This window comes from Phyllostomus discolor, chromosome 10 (genome assembly GCF_004126475.2).
Source record: "Phyllostomus discolor isolate MPI-MPIP mPhyDis1 chromosome 10, mPhyDis1.pri.v3, whole genome shotgun sequence".
Taxonomy (NCBI): Eukaryota; Metazoa; Chordata; class Mammalia; order Chiroptera; family Phyllostomidae; genus Phyllostomus; species Phyllostomus discolor.
In genome coordinates this window covers 63,799,384-63,808,921 of record NC_040912.2, presented here as the reverse complement: position 1 = coordinate 63,808,921, position 9,538 = coordinate 63,799,384, and the positions used below count along the sequence as shown (strand labels likewise).

The 9,538-nt window shown below is 35.2% G+C and overlaps 1 non-coding gene across 1 annotated transcript; it reads left to right on the top strand.

Annotated features, from left to right (window-relative positions):
- The first annotated feature begins 467 nt into the window (after positions 1-467).
- On the top strand, positions 468-634 carry LOC114508285. The gene has a single exon (XR_003685528.1). It is a non-coding gene; the product is annotated as a U1 spliceosomal RNA (small nuclear RNA).
- The last annotated feature ends 8,904 nt before the right edge of the window (positions 635-9,538 follow it).

The following is a 9,538-nucleotide window of genomic DNA, read 5'->3' as shown; positions in this document are numbered from 1 at the left end:
ACATATAGTTCTTTTGATGTTTATTTTTTTATGAATGATCATCTGTTTATAAAATGGAAGCCCATATTTATTAAAAGCAAAGTATTATTTTGCTTTAATACTATTAGTTATAGGAGGAATTAAGAACAAAAATGAAATACTGTAAGAATATTAATATCTACAAGATTGTCAAAGCCATTGTCATTGATTATAATATTTCAGAAAAGATCAGATGTATGTTATGACATATTACACTCTCTACAAAACTAGTAATGAAGATAGGTATATGCTAGGAGTAGGCAAGGCAGACTGATGAAACTCCCAGTGGTGGGGCTTGACCCTGCAAGAGTGGTGAGAGGTGTATATAGCAAGACTGACCTGAGTTTTAATGGGTGACACTATGAAAGAAGGTATTTGTATGTGCAAGCTGGTATTATTAAAACAACTAGGCATTTGGGATTAAAGACTTAAACATAAGACTCAAAACCATACTTACCAGTCTGGGGTGATGATACTATGATCATGAAGGTGATTTTTCCAGGATGAGGCTTATCCATTGTACTCCAGATGCGCTGCCCACTGTGATTTCTCCAAATATGGGAAACTCAATTGCATAATTTGTGGTAGTGGGGGACTGCCTTTTTGCTCTCCCCACAGGAAAAAAAAAAGAAAAAAAAAGACTCAAAACCATAAAACTCCAAACCATAAAACTCCTAGAAGAAACGATAGGCAGCAAAATCTTGGACATTTCTCTTAGTAATATTTTTTCTGATATATCTTCTTGTGCAAGGGAAACAAAAGAAAAAAATAAACAATGGGGATTACATCAAACTACAATGATTTTACACAGCAAAGGAAACCATCAACAAGAAGAAAAGACAACCCACAGAAGGGAAGAAAATATTTGCCAATGATAAATCTAATTAGAGGTTAATAACCAAAATTTATAAAGGACTCATACAACTCAACACCAATAGAAAAAGAAAACCCAGTTAAAAAATGGACAAGTACCTGAATAGACACTTCTCCAAAAATGACATACAGATGGCCAATAGACATATAAAAAGATGCTCAATGTCACTAATCAAAAGAAAATCACAAGCTAAAATTACAATGAGATGTTGCCTCACATGTGTTAGAATGGTTAAATCCTATTTGTGCTTCAAGAACAATTTCATATATTAATCTTTAGCTACTGCTACAAATTCTCTAAGAGAGTTACTTATTCTTTATTATGTTCCCACAAAAATTGATGTGACTCTATTGTTACATGTAATACATCACATCACATCACAATTTTTTTTATATATCTTTCTTGTGAAACAAAAGGTAATGTTGACTTCTGGCCAAGATGGAGGCATAGGTAGACACACTGTGCATCCTCACACAACCAAAAGAAGGACAATGATAATTTAAAAACAAAAAAACAACCAGAACTGATGGAAAATTGTACTGTATGGAAGTCTGACAACCAAGGAGTTAAAGGAGACATATTCATCCAGGCTGGTAAGAGGGGCAGAGACAGGCAGACAGACAGACAGGACTCATGGCAAAGCAGCAGTGGAGGACCAGGCATGGGCAAGGTGGTGGATAGCAGACCCAGTGAGACATGCAAGGCTGCAGCTGGCCAAGGCAGCACCTGGAGGACAGGGCAGTCCCACATTCACACACAGATAAACCAGGAAAAACAACTGGAGAGCAGGACACTGCGCAACCCAGGGCCCCTGTGCAGGGAAATAAAGCCTCAAACTGCTGATTGAAAATATCTGTGAGGGTTCAGGTAGCAGGAGAAACTCCCAGCCTCACACGAGAGTTAATTGGAGAGACCCACACGGTCCTAGAATGTGCACAAACCCACCCACACAGGAATCAGCACCAGAAGGGCCCACTTTGCTTGAGGGAAGCAAGGGTAGTGACTAAAAGTCAGCAGAGAGCGGAGCAAGCACCATTGTTCCCTCTTACCCATACCCCACTTACAGCATCACAACACAGCCAAGTGGGTTACCCTGCCCTGCTGAACACCTAAGGCTCTGCCCCTCACTACTTAACAGGCACATCAAGACAAAAAAAATAGCCCAAATGAAAGAACAGATCAAAGCTCCAGAAAAAATACAACTAAATGATGAAGAGGTAGCCAACCTATCAGATGCACAGTTCAAAGCACTGGTGATCAGGAAGCTCACACAATTGGTTGAATTTGGTCACAAATTAGATGAAAAAATGAAGGCAATGCTAAGTGAAATAAAGGAAAATGTACAGGGAACCAATAGTGATGGGAAGGAAACTGGGACTCAAATCTATGCTGTGGACCGGAAGGAAGAAAGAAAGAAACAACCAAGCAGAGAAGAACGTAGAATCAAGAATTCAAAAAAATGAGGAGAGGCTTAGGAAGCTCCAGGGCATCTTCAAATGTTCCAACATCTGAATTATAGGGGTGCCAGAAGAAGAAGAGGAAAAGCAACAAGTTGAAACATTATTTGAACAAATAAGAAAGGAGAACTTCCCCAACCTGGCAAAGGAAATAGACTTCCAGGAAGTCCAGGAAGCTCAGAGAGTCCCAAAGAACTTGGACCCAAGGAGGAACACACCAAGGCACATCATAATTACATTACCCAAGATTAAAGATAAGGAGAGAATCTTAAAAGCAGCAAGACAAAAGGAAAGGGTTACCTACAAAGGAGTTCCCATAAGACTGTCAGCTTATTTCTCAAAAGAAATCTTACAGGCAAGAAGGGGCTGGAAAGAAGTATTCCAAGTCATGAAAGGTAAAGACCTATATCCAAGAATGCTCTGTCCAACAAAGCTATCATTTACAATGGAAGGGCAGATAAAGTGCTTCTCAGATAGGGTCAAGTTAAAGAAGTTCATCATCACCAAACCCTTATTATATGAAATGTAAAGGGACTTATCTAAGAAAAAGAAGAAGGTCAAAAATACGAACAGTAAAATGACAACAAACTCACAATTATCAACAACTGAACATAAAAACAAAAACAAAAAGAAACTAAGCAAACAACTAGAACAGGAACAGATTCACAGAAATAGAGATTACATAGAGGGTTATCAACAGGGAACGGATGGGGGGAGAATGGGGGAAAGGGCACAGGGAATAAGATTCATAAGTGGTAGGTACAAAATAGACAGGGAGAAGTTAAGAATAGTATGGGGAATGGGGATGCTAAAGAACTTATATGTATAATCCATGGACATGAACTAAGGTGGAGAAATGATGATGGAAGGGTAGGTACAGGGCAGAAGACAATAAAAGGGAGAAAAAAATGGGACAACTGTAATAGCATCATCAATAAAATATATTAAAATATGAGGAAAAAATCCAAATTATAATCTCACTCCCAAATCAGTTTAATATTAAAAATAAAAAATATGAAATGGGGTGAGGAAAATTTGAAAAATCTCATAATAATATTCTTTCATTAGGGAAGATCTGAATTACTGTCAAAATATATTTCATTTCATATTAGAAGGAAAGATATTAGGTATTTTATATATTTGTTCATTATCATCCCATTGCAGAGAAGATAGTCATCTTTTGATATATGTGCAAGATTATTAGTCTAATCAATGATTATTAACATATGTTTTAATGTCCAAAACCTAAGAACTGATGTTCTGCCAAAGAAATCAGGGTGTAGACAAGAGAAATGTAAGGAATGCAGCCTCACCTTTAAAAGTTTTCATCAGAAATATTTCATGAAGAACTGGTGTATTGGTGTAGGAAGTTATTTTAATTTAAGAGCATGTGGGCAGTAGATCAAACAATAGAAAGTAACAAAATATATGAGATGGAGAAAAACAACATAAATGCAAAAGGAGTTATCTGTGAAACTAGCTGCTCCATTTTATTTTCTATTAGACTCTCCTTGGCCTCCCATTAAGTGGGTGGTTGAGTATGAAGCCAAACAACAGACAATATTTAAACACTTCTAAATCCCAATTCTCTACCTACCACATTTACTCTCAACGTACCACCTACTACCTACCCTCCCCCCCAAAAAAACTCTTCAGTTTAAAATAGTGCCTTATAGGCACAGATAATAGGATTTCTAATGTCTATTACTTAGATTGCTTATTTATGGGCACAGATGTTAGTCTCCTCATTATTTTTCACATCATGACTTCTCTCCATGTTTATTTTCCTGTTTTCACACCATCAGTGTGGTATTATTGTTCTAAATAAAGGAAATGTGCTAAGTATAATTTTATAGAGACCTCGGCCAACTTCCTTCTTTGCCCCCTACCCTTTCAGGCTGCTCAGTTCTAGGTTTCCCCATAGTCAGTGGGAAGTTTTCAAGGATTCTGGATAGTAGCTGACATTTTTATGTTATATTTGGCACTATTCTAAGTGCTTTTTTTTTTTTACAAATTATCTTATTTGGTCTTTAAAACAACTTTATAGTGAGATATGCACTACTATTATCCCCATTTTTAAGATGAGAAAAATAAACTTGAACAGATTAATTCACTTGTCAAAGATGAATGATAGATTTGGGATCTGAGCTTGAAAAAGTTTAACTCTAAAACCCACTCTTCCCTTTTATCCACATCCTCATCAGCACTTGTTTGTTGATTTATTGATGATAGCCATTCTGACAGGTGTGAGGTGATATCCCATTGTGGATTTAATTTGCGTTTCTCAGATGATTAGTGTGATGGTGAGAATCTTTTCATATGTCTATTGTCCATCTGTATGTCCTCTTTGGAAGTTCAGGTTCTTTGCCCATTTTTTAATTGGATTGTTTTGTTTTTGTTGTTGAGTTTTATAAGTTCTTCATAAATTTTGGATATTAACCCTTTATCAGATGTACTGGTGAATATGTTCTCCCATTCCATGGGTTGTTTTTTTATTTTGTTGATGATCTCCTTTGCTGGGAAAACCCTTTTTATTTTGATGTTTTCTCATTTGTTTATTTTTTATTTTGCTTCCCTTGCCTGGGCAGATATATCAGATAAAATATTGCTATGAGCAATGTCAGATTTTACTACCTATGTTTTCTTCCAGGATTTTTATGGTTTCAAGCCTAACATTTAAGTCTTTAATCCACTTTGAGTTTATTCTTGTGTATGGTGTAAGAAGGTGGCCTAGTTTCATTTTTCTGCATGTATCTGCCCAATTTCCCCAACACCATGTATTGAATAAACTATCTTTAGCCCATTGTATGTGCTTGCTTCCTCTATTGAATACTAATTGACTATATAGGTATAGGTTTATTTCTGGGCTCTCTATTCTGTTCCATTGATCCACGTGTCTGTTTTTATGACAGTACCATGTGCTGTTGATTATTATGGCCTTAGTTTGATATAAGGTAGCATAGTTTGATATAAGGTAGCATAATTCCTCCAACTTTGTTCTTTCTCAGGATTGCTGTTGCTTGGTGGGGCCTTTTGTGGTTCCATATAAATTTTTGAAATATTTGTTCTAGTTCTGTGAAATACAACATAGGAATCTTAATAGGAATTACATTGAATCTACAGGTTGCTTTGGGTAACATGGACATGCTAATGATGTTAATTTTTCCTATTCATAAACACAGTATGTGCTTCCACTTATTTTTATCTTCAATTTCTTTCTTCAGTGTCTTATAATTTTCTGAGTAGAAGTCTTTTGCATCCTTGATTAGATTTATTCCTAGGTATTTTATTCTTCTTGAAGCAATTGTGAATGGGATTGTTTTCTTAATGTCCCTTCCTGTTAGTTCATTATTGGCATATAAAAATGCAGCTATTTCTATATATTAATTTTGTACCCTACTACTTCACTAAATTCATTTATCAGTTCTAGTATTTTCTCAGTGGAATCTTTGGGGTTGTCTGGCATCTGCAAAGACAGTTTTGCTTCTTCCTTTCCAATTTGGATGCCTTTTATTTATTCTGCTTGTCTGATTGTTATGACTAGAACTTTCAGTATTCTGTTGAATAAGAGAGATGAAAGCAGACATCCATGTCTTATTCCCAATCTAAAGGGGAACACTTATAGTATTTTCCCATTGAGTATGATGCTGGCAGTGAGTTTATCATATATGTCCTTTATGTGTGTTCCCTCTATTTTCACTTTGCTGAGAGTTTTATCACAAATGGGTACTGCATTCTATCAAATGCTTTTTCTGCAACTATTGATATGATCATGTGGTTTTTATCCTTCATTTTGTTTATGTGGTGAATCACATTTATTGATTTGCAAATGTTTTACTAACTTTGCATTCCAGGAATAAATCCCATTTGATCATGGTGTATGATCTTTTCGATGTATTGCTGTATTTTGTTTGCTAATATTTTCTTGAGAATTTTAACATCTGTGATCATCAAGGATATTGGTCTGTCATTTTCTTTTTTTGTAATGTCTTTATCTGGTTTTGGAGTTAGGATAATCCTGGCCTCATAAAATGAGTTTGGGATCTTTCCTTTCTCTTGAATTTTTTGAAATAGTTTGAGAAGGAGAGATGTTAGTTCTTCCCAAGTGTTTGGTAAAATTCACATGGGAAGCCATCTGGTCCATGGCTTTTGTTTATGGGAGTTGTTTTATTATTATTGTTGTTGTTGTTGTTGTTGTTATTATTACTGCTTCAATTATACTAGGTGTAATCTGTATATTCAGATTCTCTGATTCTTCCTGATTTAGTTTTGGAAGATTGTATGTTTCCAGGAATGTATTCATTTCATCCAGGTTGTCAATTTGTTGGCACATAATTAATTATTCATATTATTTTCTTACAATCTTTGTATTTCTCTGTTGAGTTATTACTTCTCCTCTTGCACTGTTGGTGGGAAGGCAGACTGGTAAAACCACTGTAGATAACAGTATGGATTTACCTTAAAAAATGGATCTGCCTTTTGACTCAGTGATCCCACTTTTAGGAATACAGCCTTAGAAACCCAAAACACTAATTCAAAACAGCATAAGCACCCCTATATTCACTGAAGAGTTATTTACAATTGCCAAGATATGGGAGCAGCCCTAGTGTCCATTAGTAGATGATTGGATAAAACAACTATGGGGCATTTACTCAATGGAATACTACTCAACCATAAAAAGAAGTAAATTTTACCCTTTACAACAGCATTGATGGAGCTGAAGAATATTATACTAAGTGAAATAAGTGGGTCAGAGAAAGACAAGTACCATATTCACTCATATGTGGAATCAATAAACAAAGTGACCTAACAAACATGATAGAGACCAACTCATAGATAGAGAGCAAGATGACAGCTAGTACATGGGGGGAGGTTAGGAGGTGAAGGGGTTGAGCAAAAAGGAAATAGGACTCAGGCACATAGAGATCAGTGTGATGCTTGCAGGAGAAAGGAGGGTTAGGGAGATTAAATGGTAATGGAAAAATACAGTAAAAATAATAAAATGTAAAAAAATAAAATTAAATAAAACCCCAATACTTAACCAATTCAATATGCCTGTGGTCTTTTAAGAAAATATCAATTCTGGCCCTGGCTGGGTGGCACAGTTGGTTGGATCATCATTCCATACACCAAAAGGTTGTGGTTTTGATCTCCTGTCAGGGCACAGACCTAGGATGTAGTTTCAATCCCTGGTTGGGGCCTGTTCAGGATGCAACCCATCCATGTTTCTGTCTCGCATCAATGTCTCTCTCTCTTCTTCCCTCCTTTCTCTTTCTCTCTCTTTCTTCCTCTCTAAAATTGAGAAAGATATCCTCAAATGAGGATTAGTCTTAAATTTTTAAAAATAAGAAAATATCAATTCCATTCAAATTGCCTTTTGAAAAATGAAAAGAAAAAGAAAATAAGAACAAAGAACACATTTTCTCACCCTGATACTCTGCCCCTATAACCCAAGTGGAAAAGACACTTACTTAAAGCCCTGGCTGGCATAGCTCAGTGGATTGAGTGAGGGCTGCAAACCAAAGCATTGCAGGTTCTATTCCCAGTCAGGGCACATGCTTGTGTTGCAGGCCATGACCCCCAGCAACCTCACATTGATGTTTCTCTCTCTCTCTCTTTCTCCCTCCCTTCCCTTTCTAAAAATAAATAAATATAATCTTAAAAAAGAAAGAAAAGACACTTACTTAAAATTTTATTTAGAAATGAAAATGTATCAGTATCCATGCACATTCTTTAATTAATTATAATACTTGAGAGAATCTTTCATTTTTTAGAAAAGAAGTATTATCAAAGACCATGTTCTTATCATAATGTAATGTTTTTCTATTTCAGTCAAGGAATTGCAAGTCACCATTTTGGAAAAATAATTCACACACTCTTCATTCATGAAATTCAATATGGTATTTTGAGGTATGGTTAGAAATCAAGTATGGCTTCTTTCTTTTTTATTTTATTGAGGTATAATTGACACACTACAAGCTATACATATTTGAAGTGTATAATTTGAAAAACTTGGACATATGTATCCATCTGTGACACCGTTATCCAATCAAAATAATAAATATATCTGTACTTCCAAAAGTTTTGCTGTGTTTTGTTATCTCTCCTTCTGCCCCACCCCTCCCAGTAACCACTGATCTGCTTCATATTACCACACACTAGTTTCTATTTTATATGAATAAAACCATATAGTATGTGTTCTTTTTGGTCAATCTTCTTTCACTAAACATAATTATTTGAGATTCATCCATTTGTTCATTTGTATGTGAAATACTGAAGGGACTTATCTAAGAAATATAAGAAGATCCAACACTATGAACAGTGAAATGACAATAAACTCACAACTATCAACAACTGAACCTAAAAAAAAACAAAAACAAAAACTAAGGAAACAACTAAAACAGGAACAGAATCAGAGAAATGGACATATGGAGGGTTTTCAGTGGGGAGAAGAAGGGGAAGAATGGTTGGGAAAGGTACAGGGAATAAGAAGCATATTTGGTAGGCCTAAAATATCAAAGAACCTATATGTACAACTCATGGGAATGAACTAAGGGGGGGTGCTGGAGGGTTGGGGGTATAGGGCAGAAGGGGATAAAGGAGGGAAATTGGGAAAACTGTAATAGCATAGCCAATAAAATATACTTAAAAAAATCTAGACATTAAAAACTTTTCCAGATGATATATTATGGAATTGTACACCTGAAATCTATATGTTTTTTTAACCAATTAACTCCAATAAATTTTTAAAAACCAAAATAAAATAAAAATATTTATAAGATAATAAATACAATAGCATTCCAAGATAGCTGACACTCTAGTATATAGTGCTTGATAGAGATAGATCATAGAATTTGAGAAATTCATTACTATATTCATGAAGTTGCTATCAAAGAGTTTGAAATTTTCTAATATTTATCCACCTATCACATACACATACACACACAAATAAGTAATATGGCGCCTCTCAGTCTATCTTGCTGAAAAAGGACACCATGTAATTTAGGTTCAATTCAATTAAAGAAATAGTTACTCTATGTATTAAGTGTATAGGATATTATAGTGAACAAGATAAATTCTGTCCCATGGTTAACAATAGTGTGTGAAGAATTAATTTAGAACAAGACTGACATAGAAAGTAAAGTAAAAATGTAACTTTATTTTCTCTAACAAATTTATTATGTATCCT